This window comes from Pelodiscus sinensis, chromosome 2 (genome assembly GCF_052426305.1).
Source record: "Pelodiscus sinensis isolate ZL-2025 chromosome 2, ASM5242630v1, whole genome shotgun sequence".
Lineage (NCBI taxonomy): Eukaryota > Metazoa > Chordata > Testudines > Trionychidae > Pelodiscus > Pelodiscus sinensis.
The window spans coordinates 90,945,814-90,965,408 of record NC_143053.1 but is presented as its reverse complement, the minus strand read 5'-3'; the positions used below and the strand labels follow the sequence as shown (position 1 = coordinate 90,965,408).

At 38.1% G+C, this 19,595-nt stretch overlaps 1 long non-coding RNA gene across 1 annotated transcript in view; it reads right to left on the bottom strand.

Moving 5' to 3' along the window:
* The window catches only part of LOC112545266 (uncharacterized), a 77,531-nt gene that overhangs the window by 51,064 nt on the left and 6,872 nt on the right, over positions 1-19,595 (bottom strand). The window lies entirely within an intron of this gene.

Below are 19,595 nucleotides of genomic sequence, written 5' to 3'. Positions count from 1 at the left end.
TGGGCTCTTGTTTTAATCCTAGGCCAAAGCAAGTCTAATACCATCCCTGGGAATACCATTAAAACAGGGTCACGAGCCGGAGTCTAAGGATGGCTGAGTAAGGGACAACATGCAGGCAGCCAACCCGTGATGACTATTGCAAGTCTGTATGGGAGGGGGCAAAGCTTTGGGCCAATTCCTTATTCTCCCTTTCCATGGCAACACATACACTCTGTGTAGCAGGGATGGAGGAGGAAAGGCTCCTTGCTTCTGTTCACTCCACTAGGCACCTGAAGAAACACCAGATAGAATCTGTCCGCCTTCGATTACTCCTTTTTCTAGAAATATCTCAGATCTCATCAAAGGAGATGAGTAAGCAGCTTTTTCATGTCATGAAGTCTCAAGTTGCAATTCTTCATGGTAATGAGAAATATAGCCAAATATTTTTACCATTATTTTCTGTTGCTTTAAATTGCCATTCCTCAGTGAAATTTCCATTACCATACATCACCTTACTGCAGTAACTAGAGATGAACCAAAGCTGTGAATTCAGCCAGTCTGGAACTCATCCAAAACATATGGATATTTAGAGGGCATTTTGCCTACCTGACAGTGAAGAAGAGGCAGAGGCTTTTTAAAAGGGTACTAATGTCCTTATGGTACAGTTTCCCCTAGAAAACTCACTTTAATCACATCTAAACATTTGCCTAGTTTATAGCCCTTGTTAACCTTCCACCTTGGTGATCAGTTAGGTTAATCTGCCACAGGCTTACCTTATGTCTGAACTTACTAGCAAAAATATAAATCACTGTACATTATTGATATCTGAATGTACTCCAAGATTATCAGGAAGAGTTACTTCAACAAGAAAAATAAAAGGCACAGAGGAAAAAAACAGTCCAATGCTGTTTTTACAGTTTCACAGCTAAAGGATTCACTAACATAGTTGCTTTGCATGTGAATAACAATTTTAAAAGCTTATAGACAATCTTGACTGTAAGTCTCAGCATAGATGACCATCACATTTACACATACAGTAGATATTAAAATTAGTGAGTCTAAAGAAGGAATCAGCTCATGAAACAGAAGGTTCTTTACCCTTTTCTACCATTTATGGGTATGAATTTTGTCTCAACTCACTTCCATTGTGAGCTGATCAACTCCATAAGATGTTGCTTGGGAAAACCATACATGCTCCATTGCATGTTGAATTACATATTAACTCCAAGCAAACCACAATAAATTTCAGTAGGTTCTTTCAATTTTCATAGAATTCTAAGAGATCGTTTAAATTGCAGATACTGGGGAAATGTTTTAATTAAGCTAACAGTACAACATATAGATATTTAAAAAACAAAAATAACCTAAACAGTCTTTGTTTCACTCTGTCAATAGAGAAAACAGATCTAACATCAGTAAAGAAAACAGATGACATTTTGAACTGCACCCAATATAAGTGTGGTCAAGATGGACTTTGGGAACTCTATATCAGCCCGGGTGTACTTGATGCAACGAGAGGGTTGCTCTAAATAATATCAATTGCTTATTCTTCTTCCTTCAGGGCTATTGTTTCAGCCAACTATAGTTGATGTGCAGCAGCACTCTGACCATGCCCGCCTCTCCTGCTGACAATCCCTATAAACAGAGTTACCAAGAAGGGGAACATGATGCCCTGGCTAGTCCACACTGGTGGAATTTCTAGCTGGGCGGATCCTGTAGTTTTATAAGATCTAGGTACTATCACAGCCCCCCGTAGGGGCTCAATGGAAATAATAATCGACTCCACTGTGTGGTCAGGAGCTTCCTGTTTGTTGTGACTATCAGAATTTGTAAGACCGAGTGGTCCAGAGATTCTTCTATCAAAGTGTGTCTAAGTGACTATTGAGTGAAACAGACCTGGCTTGATACTTAACTAAGTTTGCAGGAAACAGAGGCCATTTTGTAAGCCTGGCCTACATTTTTTTGTTCCTGGAGGTGTGACCTTAAATTTAGTCCTATTGAAATACACATTGTTTGCTTGCACCCAGTATCCAAAGTAATCCAGACTATTCTATTTGTAAGCATTTATACTGAACTGCTGATGTGGCATAGTTGCACTGCTCCAACTGTAGCATTTTAAGAATAGAAATAACCTTAGGTAGATAGGATCCAGTGGACAAAAAGTAGAGGGAAAACTGCACTCTCTCAAAAATGCCATTACCCATTTCAAGTCACTGACAAACAAATGGTTTGAATGCTTATTGATCAGTGTTCTAACAAATATAGGGTGGGTACTAATTCATCTCTGTACAGGCCACCAAAGCACATGAGGCAACAAGATGACTGTCTCTTTAAGCATCGATCTATAACATGTATTATTATATTGGGTGACTTGAATTGAGCAACATATGCTGAGTCCTCATGAATCTAGTACTAAAATGACCTTGGAATTTTTAGAAATTCTAAATGAAAATTTCAAAAGTGTCAAATCCAACATAGAATTCTTTATTATAACTGATCTTAACTGATCACAGAATTAAAATTTAATGGCTGCTAAGTTGTTTGCACTTACTTTGTTTCACAAAAAATCCCAGATTGTAACACTCATGCTTTAAAAAGACCAATTTCAAAAATTAAAAAACTAAAGTAAGCCAAATCTGCTGGAAGAGAGTACCTAAAACAGAAATATCTGAATGATAAATTTTCCTTTTTTTAAGGTGTCCCAAAAGCTGCAATTGGGAAGGAAGGCTACTTTTGCTAAAAACTTATATAGGCTTATAGGGAAAGCCACTAAAAACTCACTAATAAATCAGAAGTGGAAAAGAGAAAGGTAATAACATAAGATAAATTAGAAGGAAAGAACTGTCAAAACCTGACGAGGAAATCAAAAGGACACAAATATATATCTATAATCAGTAGAGTTAAGCACAATGAAAAATAATATACTGCAAACTAATAGAACCCTAACAGTAGTATTGTTCCATTACTAGATGGAAATTGTAGAATTGTCAATAATAAATGCAGAAGAAATCAATAAATATTGCAGTTCTATATTTGGAAAAAGAGAGGATATATTCATAAAATACAATTATAACATATTTTCATTCCAACAGTAACTTAGGAGGACGTTAAACTGTCGAAACTAAAGCTAAACACTAAAATAAGCAGGTACAGCTAACTTGCATCAAGAGATTTTCAAAAAGATGTTGGAAGAGCTCACTAGTTGATTAACATTGATTTTAGTAATACCTGCAACACTGTGGAAGTTCCAGGGGACTAGAAGAAACATAATATTGTGCCAATATTTAAGAAGGGTAGAGATGACCATATGGATAATTATAAGCCTTTCATCTTGACACCAATCTTGTGCAAAATAATGGAGCAGCTGATATGGGAGCCAATTAATAAATAGTTAAAGGAAGGTCAATATTGGTGTATGGAGATAGATGCTGTCTAATGATGGAGGAGATTGTTAATTTGGTTGATAAAGGTGATAGCACAGATGTATGATACTTAGATTTTTTTGTGAGACATCTGACTTTGTATGGGACAATATTTTGAATGAGAAACTGGGGTGATACAAAAATTACATGGCACAAATTAAATACAGGGAATCCTTGAATTTAAAACACAGTTGGTTCCTTACAGTTGTAAGCTGGAAAGTTGTAACCACAATCTATTCCATTGCAGGGCTGAGTACTGTAAATTCGAAACCTACAAGTTGAATCAGGTGTCAATCTAGAAGTATCATAAATGCTGTTCTAGGCCCTATGTTATTTAGCACTTATATAAATGACTTGGAAGACCGTACAAAATCATTGCTAAAAATTTTTGCAGATGACACACAGATGGGGGAAGTGGTAAATTATGAAGAGGACAGGTCAAACATAATGTTCCCTGTAATTTTTTTTTCCACTCCTGGGCAGAATAGTACTCCTAAGAAAATTCAATGTGGAGGTGATGTGTGACAGGAAATAATGGTGTAAAAGGAGGACAAAGAAGGGGTGAATATCAATTATCCCCATTCCACACATTGGGGTAGTTGAAGGCCCGAGATGTTGGGCTTGTTTCTCTGTTGCCCTCCACTTCCTGTAAATCATTTAAAGCCATTCAAAGTGAGGATAAAATGCTACCTAACACTATGCAGAAAAGTTGGAGCCAAAGCAAAACCTTGCATCAAAACATAATTTAAGGTTCAGTTCTAATCTGAATATGTGGCTTTGGTCCAGCTAAAAGGGGAATGTTTCCTTGGAAAAGTATCTGGAGATATTTCTTGGACTCCCTTCACTATAATACCCAGGAACCTCTTAATGTAGTTAGCCTGGCAACATGCCTCTGAGTTCAGGAAGTGTTATCTGTATCTTACAATCTGAAACAGAGAAGCTAAGTGACTGGTCTGGTCACACTGGAAGTCTGTGGCAGAGATGGGGATTGTATCCAGGTCTTTGAGGCTAGTGTCCTATCTACTGGACAGGGTAAACAGTCAATACTTGGGGTCTTGCTTTCATGAGGATGAGCAATCAGTGATACAGAGCCAGGTACATGAAGTCCTGTTTTTCTGATACAAAGAGCGGGCAGATTTCCTGTTTGAAATTCTCCAATAGTGTTGTTCCAGTGAAGACTTACCTAAGAAGCTCCATCTTTCTTCTTCCCAAGGTCATGCTCATGCCTCCTTCCCTAGGCTTTCTTCTTCCAGCACACACAGGCAGCAGTTCAGTCTTCAAGCCCTGAAGAGAAATGCCCTGTTCTAGCTGGGTTAGCTTTGCTCATGTATGGCAATATGGCTCCAGGAGTAGTCTCTATCGTCTGCAACTGTTCCACTACATAAAGAGTTTCATTGCTCCTACCACTGAGCCTGACAGAGGCTATGTCTACACTACAGTTTTTCAGAAAAACATCAGTTTTTCTGAAAAAACTTCACTTACGTCCACACTGCAATCGCGTTCTTTCAAAACAGAGGGGTTTTCCTAACATTGGTAAAACTCTTTCTACAAGGGAGTTTTCCAAAAGAGCTCTTTCAGAAAAAGGAGAGTGGATGGGGAAGAGGGAGTTTTTTCAAAAGAAGAGGAAAAAGGAAAAAGCACAGGTGCCCTGGTGGCCACTCCGTCCATAGTAATCACAGCTTAAATGAGAGATAGCGTCCATTCAGTGTGAATGCTATCTTTCAAAAAAGCAGATCACTTTTTCAATGCCCTTTGGCAGTGTGGATGCTCTCTTCTGGAAGAAGCTTTTTCAGAAGATCTCTTCCAGAAAAGCTTCTTCCAAAAGAAGCCTGCAGTCTAGACGAAGCCGTGACTAGAGAATGCCCATTGGCATTAATGAAATCTGTGATTGCCTTTGGATCAAAGCTCTCCCCCCACAATCCTAACACCTTTGACAGTATAAAAAGGATGTTGCAATGGACTGCATGTTACATAAGTACAAAATAAGCAAACAGATCATTGTTAAATGAAGACGCTAGCACAAAAACCCTGCAGGACTGAAACATTTTCCATGGTACTGTGTGTTTACATCACTTTCAAGCATGTTGAAATCTGAGAGAGCTTCTGGTCCTATCAACCTGTGATTTTTCTGGTAGCTGAACTATATCCAAGCACTTGACCTCTGTAAAAACAAGAGGAGAAAATACTATAGCAACAAATAATCTGCTCCCCAACAACTGGGAGAGCTGGAACTGAAGAGAGTTGTTTGCTTCTTACCTGCCAAGATGCAATTCCTAATTGCACTTTTCTGTGTGACGAAAGGCCACTTAAAAAGGAGAACTGCACTTTAATTCTTCCATGAATATAGATTTTATAGTGGTGCCCTATAATTAAGGTGTTCTCACTGTTTCCATTATACGCCCATTTGAGCAGGGAGTGGGGGTTATATCTCAGCTATTACAAATCGCACTGGGCTAGTCAAGAAGTGATTTTAAATTTTTGAAAAAATTCAACTTTTGTCATCATTGTCATTCAGGGAGGTTATGTTCCTATGCCCTCAGTAAAACTCCTTCTGCCACGGTTTGTTGCATCTACACTAGGGCCTCTACTGGGCTAGGCTTTGTAGTTTAGATATAACTTCACTCCTCTAGATCACAGTCTGCCTCTAAATGAGGAGAAACGGAATGTTCTCAAAACATTTCTTTTCTTGTACAAGTCACAAATTATGACAATCTATCTATCTCTCAATTGAACATGAATTTACAATAAACTAGAGTGCAGAAAAGAATTAGGATTTCTGTGTTATACTCATTTATTCTTTAAGCTCTAATAAAGTTTAGAGTAGTGGGTCAATTGAAAGCTGGTCTCTATAGGCACTATAAAATAAATGCTTTCATTACACCATATAAGTCCTAGCAGACAGCAGGGAAATAAAGTAAATCTACTATGGATGTTAACATCAGTAGAACGTTATCCAAGGAAATTAGACACATAACTGAGGAAAAGCATGAGCCCAAGGAAGAAACTCAAAATTAACACTAAGCATTTTAGCCACAGTGACAATTTTTATTGCCTCTTAGTTCCTGAGTTCAAAAAATGTCAGCAGTCATAAATCAGATAGGAATTAGATTGCTATGTATTAATTGATATTTATGTACTTATGACAATGTGCTGTAAGAAGTCTCCTTCCAAAGATGTCCCAACCACTTACTATTGCATTGAGTCATATTTTATATCCAAATCTGTGTGTACGGATAATGCACTTTTCAAAAAAGGGAACTTTCTATGAGTACAGTTTGAGGAGGCTGGCATGTAGAAATGTTTATTTGCCTACAACAGTTTATGAGCTTGTACCTTGCAAAGCTTTTTATGATATTTTTCCCCTATAAATGCTTTAAAGCTTTAGATCCCCTTTATATCCCAGATTAAAAGCCAGTTTCATATCATGTAATCATAATTAGCAGTCTCTATTATAATGTATTAAAATATAATGTGAGTCACTATACATCTGAAAGTACCTTTACATCAGAATCCTATTATATAATTTTAATGGACACATACCAAGAAATATAACATGTTGTTCAGAAAAGATTTGTGAACATTTTAAATAATGACTTTTGTTTTTCTCTTTGTTGAATTTTTGATATTGCTGATATCCCTTCAAAAAAATTTCCCAAGCCTATAGTGCATAAAAACCTACATTTAAAAGGCTGCATGATGCAGCATTGTGTGAGTATTTGTCTTCAATATGCTATCAAAATGTCCCACTAAAATAAAGGCAGTGTATTTTTATTAACAGGATACACAGGTAGTGTAGTTTTCAAACTGAGTTTAGAAACATTTTTTTAAAACAATTTTTCTTTTCAATCATGGCACTGACATTATAACATCACTTTGATAACATTATAGTCAAGGTTGTGTCATCCTTTCCATAATAATCCCCTATTTTCAGGAGTTTATAATTCAGACTTTAAAATGAAACGTGGCACAAATGGCTCCAAAGTGATGTTTTTGCAAGTTTGGAACATACCCATTCAGCTTTTTTTCCACTGGGTCCAAAAGAAAATGGAAGATTTTCAAATAAAACGTTTAGGTTAATATTTTTTTAAAAGAATTGAGGCCAGATTCTCCATTCTGGTAAGTTAATTTTGTACTGCAAAACCCCATGAAAACCTGTGTCCTGTCCTCTGTATCAAGAATCTCAAATCAGAGTAAAGCTGACAAGCAGCTCTGTTGCTTCTTTCATTGATTCTGCCACCCACTGCTTCCTCTGCTGGAGTTGCCCAGCATGAGGCTTGGAGGAGGAGCAAGAGACAGGTCAATGACAGGAGGAAGCAGATGGGATGAGAATGAAGGGAGAAAAGAGTAAAATTCTGCTTTGATTCTCTGATAGTGCATGGTCTTCTCCAGGATCAAGACTTTAAGATGCTCCCGTCAGCCACAAGTTACACTAGGGCTGTAGAGAGTAAAATTAGGGAGTCACAGTAGGATCATTTTCAGCCCCCACCCTTCAGCTGTACCCAAGCTGTGCTCAATACATAGTGAAGAATTGAACTCTTTTTCTAACTTGACTGAGAAGGGATCTGTGTTCTGCACAGAGCTCTTACAAATCTCTCAATTCAGACTGAAATTCCTTAATGGGTGGAGGTCTTCTAACATACAGTTTAGCAAAATATAGTACCCTAGTCAGGATCAATGGCCTCTTTGTCTCTCCTTACAATCACTGGTCTCACTCTGTCTTGTCTAGGACCTCTATTACAATTATTTCATTGTCACCATCCACTAACACATTTTCATACTGGTCTGTCATATAGAGGCCAAGATGAGAGCCCCCAGTAGTATAATTTGGAATTCAACCCCAATTTTAACTTCCCCCTTTAACAGAACACCCATTTTTACCATTATTTTAGACTTACTTCTAGAACACGAGCACAAAGTCATTCCAGAAAGATGGTCATGATCTTCCATGACACCCCCTCACTACTTCACAGGAACAAGCCTTAAAAATGAGGAGTGCTTCATGGAATTCAAGGGTCTGAAGTTGTTGTAACTGTCCTAAGAATCAAGCCTACCATATTCATTTCTTTGCTCAGCTTAATACAAAATTAGGAAGCAAAGCTGTTGATTTGTTTAAATAAATCTTAACAGTACTGTACAATACTCACATTTTAGGAATATTTGGGTTAATTAAGTTCTACTCAAATTATTGCATGTTGTCATATGATAGGTATAGTCTGGTGTGTGAGCTACCTGGTTAATTGCTCCTGTTCTGAATTTGGGTCTGATGGTTCACATTTGAGTCTCTATAGCCTGATTTTATGTTGGAATAAACTAGATGTATTTTTAGTTGTTAAAAATGAGAGAATAAATGGTCCTTCATTCCTTTTACACCATGCAGTATCCCTTAATTATAGCAGTCACATAATGTTGCAAGTTTTCCTTAGCTTTTGGGGGAACATATGGCCTGTTTCTCACACTTTAGCATCTATAATATTCTTTTATCTTTGCTCACTGCCATATTACTGTTATTGTTTCAAGCTAAGCTTCTTGAGTATTCATTTGAAGCCACTGAGAATAATTATTAAAGATGTTAAAAACACATGGTTTCAGAAACTGTGCTGAATATATTTTGTCCTTGGTTACACTTGTAACTAAACTATATTCAGATCTAGTTTAGCTTACCAGTTATGGATATACATTGTCAGCAGTAGGTTTTTTACCAGCATGGACACAAACTCAAGAGATTAAGCCTTTGACTCTCAAAATATAACAGTTTTATTAGGTTAGTATTGGATTGGATGCTACATGGGTAGGCAGACAGAGCTAATACTACATGAAACCTGTAAAGGTACTTTTGAATTATAAGGTATAAAATTGACACAATCAACTCAGGATTAAACAAAGACTGTGAATGGCTAGCTACCTACAAAAGCAGCTTTTCCTCTCTTGGTATTCACACCTCCAGATCAGCTACTAGAAGTGGGCCTCATCCTCTCTGATTGGATCCACTTCGTCATCTCTAGCCTGATTCTGGCCTGCATATTTACACCTGCCTCTGGAAATTTCCACTACATGCATCTAATGAAGTGGGTCTTTGCCCACGAAAGCTTATGCTCCAACACTTCGGTTAGTCTATAAGGTGCCACAGGACTCTTCGCCGCTTTTGAAGATATAAAATTGTTTCTAGTATTCTTCCTGACTCATAAGTTTTCTGTTATTTGACCATTTTGGATTGTGTGTGTGTGGTAAAATGAAGTGTGCACACTCACATGCGCGTACAAATGCACACACATCACTTGGATAATAAAGAGAAATGCTTGCTTTTCAAGTTGGAGAGTACAAGTCAGTCCCATCCCTAATCCTCTGGCTACTTTTGTTTCTTGGAATATTTGCATGCCTCCCACTTATGTTTATCTTTCTTGTTTCTTCTTCCACCTCTTTCTTTGTTTCTTTGTTCATAGATCTGGAGAGGAGAGGCCAGATCCATCCTTAGCCATACGCAGAATATGTAGTTGCATAGGTCGCCCAAAAATTTGGCACTGGGTCTTAATGGCCACCCATCTATTCCTGTTCCTGTTCTGTGGCTCTGCTTCCTTCGGAAAGAATCTAGTTAACTTAAAAAGTGAAAAAGCCTGACAGACCTACTAACAGAACACTGAACCTGTGAAAGAGCCATTCAAGTGGTAATGAAGCCATTTAATCGGCATTTGCCAACCCCTACGTACATACTATCAGTTTCTGGCTTTAGTTTAAAATTTGTTTTCAAAATATGTCATTAGTGTGTTGCTGAAGATTATAAAATCACATCTCTAAAAAATCGTCATCTTCCCCAGCTGCCATCAGACATAGGGGCACAAGTTTAATGGTATTGCATAGGGCCCATAAATCCTAAGAACAGCACTGGGGGAGGGGAGTATAAAGTAATGTATATAGACTTTCCTGTAATTGACTAATTAACATAAAATTTGATGAAACAAACTTTATCCAACATTTCCATATTTGTGGACTACAAAGGTTATTAATGCTGCTGCTTCATTTTCCTAATTAAGAAATTTGAAAATAAGGGCAACATTTCTCCTTACACATAATTACAACAGCATTTCACAGAATTGTTCCTGAATTTTCCCTCATCCACTACCAATTAAATTGGCCCAAAATGCTTTCCTGAAGTGTCCTGGCCAATTTAATTAGCCTAACTTCTCTCTCTAATTCCATATCTTAGTGTTTCAGAATCACAGTTTAGTGACCATAATGAATTAGGATGTATTTTGGGGAAAACTGCTTTAGTAATAACATGGAACAAAACAACAGACCGTATCATGCTGTCTGTTTTTAAGCAAAAATTCTTTTTTTGGCTTCAACAGCATGTTATAGTCCACTATTTTGCTATGCTCCTTTCTCCTACTGGTCTCATGGCTAAATGCAAGGAGCTCTTTCACAGGGAAACAAAAGAAATGGGGCAGCTGTTTTAGTCATAAATCTGAATCAGTAATAAAAAATGATCTAGAAAACATCAATAAATATGCTCACAAGTTTGACTCAAAGAAAATTAGAGATCACTTTTTATGCTATAAATGAAGCTAAAAGGAAAATAGATGTAGGGAAGAGAAATAAAATTAAGGGAAGAAAAAAGGAAAATAAACCTGAAAGGAAAATTCCCTTGTAGATAACATGAAGAGAGTAAAATTAGAAGCCTACTTAACACTTATATAGTTCTTTCATCTTCAAAGTTCTTTACAAATATTGAATCCTCACAAAACCCTTGTGAGGTAAGTAAGGGTATTTTTTTTAATTCACTTTTTGCAGAAGTAGAAGTAAAGTTTAAGATCAAGATTATGGTACTTGTGCTGCATCCCTGCTTTGGGTACAACACATACCTCCTCCACCCTATAATAGACACCAGGGCTATATCTACACTGCAGGCTTCTTGCGCAAGAACAGCCGTTCTTACACAAAAACTTCCGGCGTGTCTACCCTGCATGTGCATTCTTGCGCAAGTAAATTTACATTTAAGCGTTGGAACAGATGGCTTCTTGCGCAAGAGTTATTCCTCTCCCCCTAAGCAATAAGCCCTCCTGCGCAAGAAGGCAGTGTGGATGGGCAACAGGGGTTTCTTGCTCAAGAAATACCTATGGCTAAAATGGCCATCAGAGCTTTCTTGCACAAGAGAGCGTCCAAACTGCCATGGATGCTCTTGCGTAGAAGCACATGGCAGTGTGGACGCGCTTTTGCGCAAGAACTCTTACACAAAACAATTCTTGTGCAAGAAGCCTGCAGTGTAGACGTAGCCTGGGTGTAGACTCAGAGTGGCAGAAAGGCGCCTGGTTACATAGCCCACAAAGTGTTACGCTCAAGGGCATGAGGTCATAAGCAGAGGCCTATAATGTCTGTGCTTTAATTTGGCCTGCATGGACATGGTGTTTTTGATCATTCTGTTCCTTAATCTCCTTTCAATTTACACCAGCTTTTCATCAGTTACTTCTACAGGCTTCAGTGAAGGTATTCTGGGATTGTAAGAGTGAGAGAATCGGAATTTCAGTTCCCCATGTTCCATCTGCCCTGAATACTGTTATCCAAGTATTAGTTATGTGACATCACCCCTAGTTTAACCAGGTATCACTGAGAGAATCCTTTGATTTGTTTTCAAATTAAAAAATCATCCTGACATGAAAGATCTAGGAGTCTGATCCTGTATGGAAATTCCAATGTGTGTGGACATTTGTGTATACTGAAATTGATCATGCAAAACATCGAACACATTAGAGCAACTCTGGTTAGATGTGGGTGTTTGATGCAAATGCATGTGGACTTCTGTAAGCATCCTTTTAAAATTCTAGGTTCTGACTTCCAAGTAGATGAGTTTTATTTAATAAACTATAACCTCACTAGGAATGTCTTAAGATATAGCTGAGATGGTTGGTGAGGGGAAGGAAATAATAAAATCTTGTCCAAATGAGCAGAGCCACTAATAGATCATATTTTTAAACACTAAAAAGTGATAAAATGTATTGATTTTTTTCAAGTACTATCTGAACTGAAGCCAAAAACAATTATAAAGCAACACGACTGTGCAAAATGGAAAATATCATTTGCCATCTTAATTTCCTTAACATAAAATCTGGAGACTTCATAAAGATAATGTTTCATTACAGACAAAAGGAGAGAGAAAAGTAGCCTCTTCTCCCTCAGCAGGCTCTATAGACATACCCTTAGAAAACTGCAGGATGCTACTCTCTATAACAACTGAATCCAAAGGGAAAAAAATCTAAATCCCAAATTACACATTAGACACTTACAGGGAAAAATTGAGTAAAGTGCTCTCATGCAAGTAGTGCTGCTAAAGTCAGCAGGACGTCTGGTGTGAGCAAAGCAATCAGGATTTTATAATAAATTTCTAATACAGTGATACCATTTTCATATCTTTTTGGAATCTTATACCATCATGGATTCATACAACACATAGATGAAAGGGTATGTCATATAAGCTTGCAAAGCTTCATCATTGATCAGTCTTTCACTAGGCTATGTCTACCCTGCATCTATGCTATGAGATCTGGGTTTGATACTACTGTTCATTTACGTGTACTCATGATAGCTCTCCTCAAGCTAGTGTACATTAGTGCCAGTGAAGACATGGCTGAGTCATGACTCCAACTGCCATGGCTACATTTGCTATCTAGACTCTCACTAGTTTGATAAGAGCTTACTTAAGTGTGTACATCAGCAGTGGAGTCTCACCTATAGATCATAGCAAGGACACAGCCTATGTTCACATTCTGTGGGGTTACACAACTTCTCTGACCTCATCTGAGTTGCATAGGGACAATTCACTAGAGAACAATTTGTATTAGTTTTGTGTGCTCCACAGTGGTGGTTGTTTTTTTCAAAAATTCTTTTAACTGTTGAGTGTGGGTCATAGTTGGAGCCTCAACTATTAGGAGGAGAACAAGTTTAAAATTACTTAGATAAGTTAAATCTTTTCAAATCATTTAGGGGATGTTGAAATCCAACTTATAATACTCAAGGACCTGTCTGAAGAAATATTTAAGCCATTACTGATTATCTTTGAAAAGTCAAGGAAGATGGGCGACATTCCAGAAGCCTGGAAAAAGGCAAATACAGTGCCCATCAATAAAAAAGTAAAATAAGGACAACTGGAGGAATTTCATACCAGTCATCTTAATTTCAAAGTACCTGGAAAGATAATGGAGCAAATAATTATGCAATCTATTTGCAAACACCTAGAAGAGAATAATGTGATAAGTAAGAGTCAGTGCAGATTTCTCAAGAACAAATTGTGTCAAACCAATTTAATAGCTTTCTTTCACAGGGTAACAAGCATCATTTACTATCTTTTCTCGTCTGACCTTCTCATAAACCAATTAGGGAAATACAACCTAGATCAGAGTGGGCAAACTCAGGCTCAGAGCTTGTATCCAGCCCACTAAGCATTGCTCTCCAGACCAGGTGATTAGCAGAGGTACATGTGTTCAGATGCCCTCCCCCCACCTTGCTCCACCCTGCAACCAAGCTGCTTCCAAGATTTTCCTGCTAGCTGTGAAGGGGGGTAGAGGAGAGAGGGGAGTGCTGAAGTCAGAGTGTCCTCCTGCCTCTGTACCCCATCTCTGCAGAGCAGAGGTTATAGACAGAGACGCAGTCATTAGAGCTACTACAATCTGAAGCATGTGATTCAGAGGATAGCAGAACCAGGGTGGGGAGACTACAGAGCAGGACAGATTTCCCATAAAGACACAGAGCTCGGCTTCTCCCAGAAACTTAGCCAGCAGCAGTCAGCACACACCCAGTCTGTGCCACACACGACCACTGTCACATACACACTTTTCCAGTCTCTGTGCCACACACACACTCTGTCACAAAGTCTGTTTCTCACGAACAAAGTCTCTCTCTCTCTCTCACACACACACACTCTATCTCTCTCTTTCTCTCTGGAGCTCCAGCTTCATCCCCTCTGCCTGAGGCCCCATCCCTTCTGGGGGGGCCAGAGCCAGTCCATGACCATGTACCAAAATTTGTGGAGTGGCTCCCTTGCAAAAATGATTACCCTAAATGGAGCTACTGTAAGGTAGGTGCATAACTGGTTAGAAAACCTTTCTGTAAGGCCATATCAAGGGGGTCTTGGAGGTATCCAGGAGTGGCTTGAGGCAGGCTGCAGCAGCTGATGTCCCAGGTGGAAGGAGCAATCACCGTCCCTGCCTGCACGGCTGTCAATGGGCCATCAATGGGGCGGCATCATCATTGGGCGCCCCATGACCTCATCATTGGGCGCCGTTGAAGGCAGTGACCTAGGTGATGGCCGAGTCGGCCTATAGCCACGGGCCGCCCCTGGATCTGGGTCTGGGTCTGTTCAATATTTTCATCAGTGATAATGGCATAGAACGTACACTTATAAAGTTTGGCAGATGATACTAACCTGGGAGGGGTTGCAAGTAGTTTGATCTGGAGTAATGTCCTGAAGTAAATAGGATTAAATTCAACAGGGACAAATGCAAACTGTTGTTTCCTAAGTGATGTAAATGACTTCCAAGGAAAATGTATTGCACAAAGTAATCTTGGAGTACTAGTGGATCATAAGCCGAATATGAGTCAATTTTGCAAAAAACAACAACAGAAAAATGAACATCATTCTTGTATGCAGTAGTAGGAGTACTTCTCTTGCTCTACTCCACACTGGTTAGGCCTCAGCTGAAGTAGTGTGTCTAGTTCTAGATGCCACATTTCAGGAAAGATGTGGACAAAGTCCAGAAATGAGCAACACAAATGATTAAAGGACTAAAATGCATGATCTATGAGTGAAAATTGAAAGAATTAGGTCTGTTTCATCTTGAATAGAGAAGACTAAGAGGTAACATGATAACAATTTTCAAGTATCTAAAAGGTTGTTGCAAGAAGGAGAGTAAAAAGAAATATTTCCCTTAACCTCTGGTGATAGGAAAAGAAGCTATGGGAGGTTTAGGTTGGACATTAGGAAAAATTCCCTAAATTGCAGAGTTGTTAAGCACCTAAATAAATTTCCCTGGGAGGTTGTGGAATCATTGGTATCTCATTCACTACTGGCTTGTGTTCTGTCTCTCTTGTTGAGAAAGTTGGGCTCGGTGTCTGGTTTTTCACTTTAGCCTTAATTTCCTCTCTACCCTTGTCTTTTTCATCTTCCATCTACACTTCCTCTTCCCCCTCTTCCTCGCATACAGCATTCAGGATACTCACTAGAGCTGTGTGACTAAGTCTCAGTGAATAATGTATTTGAACACTATCTGTTTAAGGTCGTACATTTTCTACAAACAGATGGTAATTTTCCAGTTTTCCAGGACTTCTCCCTCCCCCCTCCGCCCTTTGCTGGCTACTTATTTTGAATGATCGCAAGACCATAGCTTCTTCATAAGCACCATTTTAACAGCATGGCTGAGTGGATAACACAGACCTATTGTATGACTTTTGGCCAACTCAGTTCAGCTCTCTGTATGTGAGTCTACTCCTATACTCTTCAGGGGCAGTTTGGCCACTGACTAAAATGGTGAAGGAGCAAGCCTTGTGCTTCTCTTTCCTCTCTAAGGGTATGTCTACACTACCCTCCTAGTTCGAACTAGGAGGGTAATGTAGGCATACCGCACTTGCAAATGAAGCCCGGGATTTGAATTTCCCAAGCTTCATTTGCATAAGCGGGGCGCCGCCATTTTTAAAACCCCGCTCGTTTGAACTCCTCGTGGAATGAGGAGTAAAGCCTAGTTCAAACTACCTAGTTCGTGCCCCGTGTAGCCGCACTGCACGGGGTTCGAACGAGCGGGGTTTTAAAAATGGCGGCGCCCCGCTTATGCAAATAAAGCCCGGGAAATTCAAATCCCGGGCTTCATTTGCAAGTGCGGTATGCCTACATTACCCCGCTAGTCCGAACTAGCGGGGTAGTGTAGACATACCCTTTAGGGCTCTGAAATTCTTCATCTCCTTAAAGATAAGTATTTGGGTAGCTGTTTTGCTGCATCAAGCCAAAGTGTTGAGTCCATTGTAGCACTGAGCCTCAGAAGTTTTCAAATTAATCACATAACTTGAACCCTTTAGTGAGTTGATTTCACTGCGACTTACATTGTGGCTTGTGGCTGGAGATGCTTATTTTAGACTGCAAAATTCAAAATCTAACATTTGTGCTTTTTTTTCTGTGGAACATTTTGCTCTCTTGTTTAACATGATTTCATGACCCTCAAAGTTCACTAGATGCAAAATTTCAATGGAGTGATATTTTCACATCTAAAATATGCGGGTCTGCATCATTGTTGTGTAAAACTAAGTTTTCTCAAATGTCAATCAAATTTTCACTTACATGTGTCCATTTTCTATTTTTTTAAATGCAAGGCTTACAGAAAAATTTCTGGAAATGGTATCATTATAAAATGTGAAAAACAAGTACTTTGAATAATTTTTCATTTTATTGTGAATGTTTAACAGTTATGTAATCATTTAATCCAAAGTGATTTATCCATTGCTAATTGTAATACTTGTAAAGTAAGTTTGTTCTTTTCCCTCTGTGTCTGTCTGAAATCCACAGATAAGTAGAAAGGTGGTCAAACCCTCCTCTTCTGCTAATTATTTGCTGCCCTATATTTTTTAGATTGCTTTATGATGAATATTGTACAACCAGCACACCCGTCAGGCACTGCAGAGAGAACACATAAAACAAATATATACCTACCTACTAAGTGAGCAGAGCCTTTTACATTTAAGTTTACTACTGCATCAATATCTATCAATTTTATGAAGCTTTAAAGTCCTAACTATTGACATTCTCATTACATATTCTAAGTGCAGTTACATAATTTTCAGCTAGCCAGTCAGAAGTTATAATTTTTAACTGGTATTTTGTTTTTAGTTCTTTGTTAGTAACTAGAGAAGGAAAGAATTGTAGTGATGATTTGGAGTGAATATGGCAAATTTTGTTTGAAACCAGTTACTGGTTGTTGCGATACTAGACTTGCATCAGTGCCACTTCAGACACTAGGAAGTTGGTTTATAATCTCTTTGCATCATCCTGAGAGTTGGAGCTGCCCTTTTCAAAGTACATGCTAATCTCCTGTCTTGTTTGACCCATAGTCCTCTGCGTACCATTGTGTTTGGAACTGAGAAAGTTACAGAGAGGTAATATTTGAAGTACATTAAAATATTTTATATTCTAAAAAAAAAATGAACTGAAATATCTTATGACTACTGAATAAAGCTAATTCTCTGGGAAGACTTATTCTTTGCATGTGGATATGGGGTCATATTTTTGTCACTATGAATCCCAATGAATAGTTTGTCACTCCACAAGTAGTCCCATGAGTGTGGATGCTAGAATCTGGATTTTAGAGATGAATTTAAATAAATAATTTATTTAAATTTATATATGCTATATAAAAAGTACTTCTTTCCATGCTCTGGATCCTTAAAAATTAATAAAAGCATAAACCATTATAAAACTGTATGTATTTTTCATAGCAGGTAGGAAAGGCTCTTATAACCGCACTGCTTCTGCTTAGGGCTTAATTTTATTTATATCACTAACCTTGGCTATTGCTTGAGACAAAGTCTGACAACCATTAATTTCCCTGAATTATTCCAGGGAAACTAATCCTATGTCTATTTTACCACTTATGTCTTTATAACTTATGCTACTCAGGGATGTGAATAAATCACCTCTAGGCCTGGTCTACACTAAGGAGTTATTTCAAAATAACTCCCCTTATTTTGAAACAATAAGCAGAGTGTCCACACTACCGAGCCCGTTATTTTGAAATAATGGGCTGGTTATTTTGAAATAATAACTCCTGATTTCCATAAGGAATAACGCTAATTTTGAAATAAATATTTCAAAATAGCAGCAGTGTGGATGCCCTGGTGCATTATTTCAAAATAACTGCTCCCCAGCGTAATTCAAACGACCTACTTCCCAGTGCTCTGGGACTCTAAGTCGAGGTAGCGCTTCCACATTAATGGAGCCTGCCTCAGAGTAATTTCAAGGCTTCCCAGTAGTGTGGACATGATATTTCGAAATTATTTTGGGAATTATTTCAAAATAAGTTATTTCAAAAATATTTCTTAGTGTAAATATGCCATGAATGAGGTAAATTATACTGATGTAAGCACCAGTGTGGACAGCTACTACCATTCAATGGAGGTGGATTAATGAAGTTGACTGGAGAGATCTTAGAGAAGCTATATTAGTGATCTTACAGCAGCACAGCTGCATTGGTACAATTGCATGGCTGTAAGCTCTCAAGAGTAGCATAAGTACCAAACACCATCTCATTACTTTACATATGTAGTTTATAAGATTTCTTGGTGTAGAGGCTACCTTTTGTAGTGGCCACACAAAAAAGAACTAGTGTGACAGGATTAATGACTCACATTTATTTCTCTTAACCTCTTAACAATAGGTAGTTCATCAAGTATAACAAAAGAATTCACAGCATTATCTCAAATTGTCAAATGACACGTTAAGGCTCTGATGACGACAGTACCCTACTATCCATAAAACTCCCACTAACATTAGTGGGCAAAGTATACAAAAGGACAGAGAGACTGGGAATTTAATTAATTATTTAGTATATGCTACAGCGAATATACGAAAATCTCAGCTGAATTATTTGCGGGAATGATAACTAATATCGTTTGCAGATACATGAAATCATAAATACTTTAAGTCCTTATGGAGTTATAATGAAAAATGACAAACTATCCAATTAATTCAATTAAAATAAAGTATTATACTATCTACACTCTGGGCATTTCTTTTTCATTCCCATGCATTACTTATTGTAATACCATTGAGAGATTAATTAATCTCATATTGATATGCAGGCAATAAGGCTCTCTAGGATTTCTAGTGCAATTCAACTTTAAATGATCCCTTTGGTGCCTCTGCAAACTCAGTTTATTGCCAGACAAAATAGATTCCTTTCAGGCTTACATCAATGTCTTATAATGATATGAATGCAACTGTGCATATAGCCTGTAGGACTTTAGCTGGACCATTACCTAGAGAAAGTAGGTTTTTTTTACCATGTAGATACTCGACTACATAAACATTATGAAACCATGATTGGATAACTGGTTATATATCTACAGAATTTCTTTACTTTTACTGTTTTGTCACTTTTCGTCATATCATACCAGTGTGTGTATTCTCCAATAATGCCTGTAGAATTGACTGGAAGGAAAAATCATGTA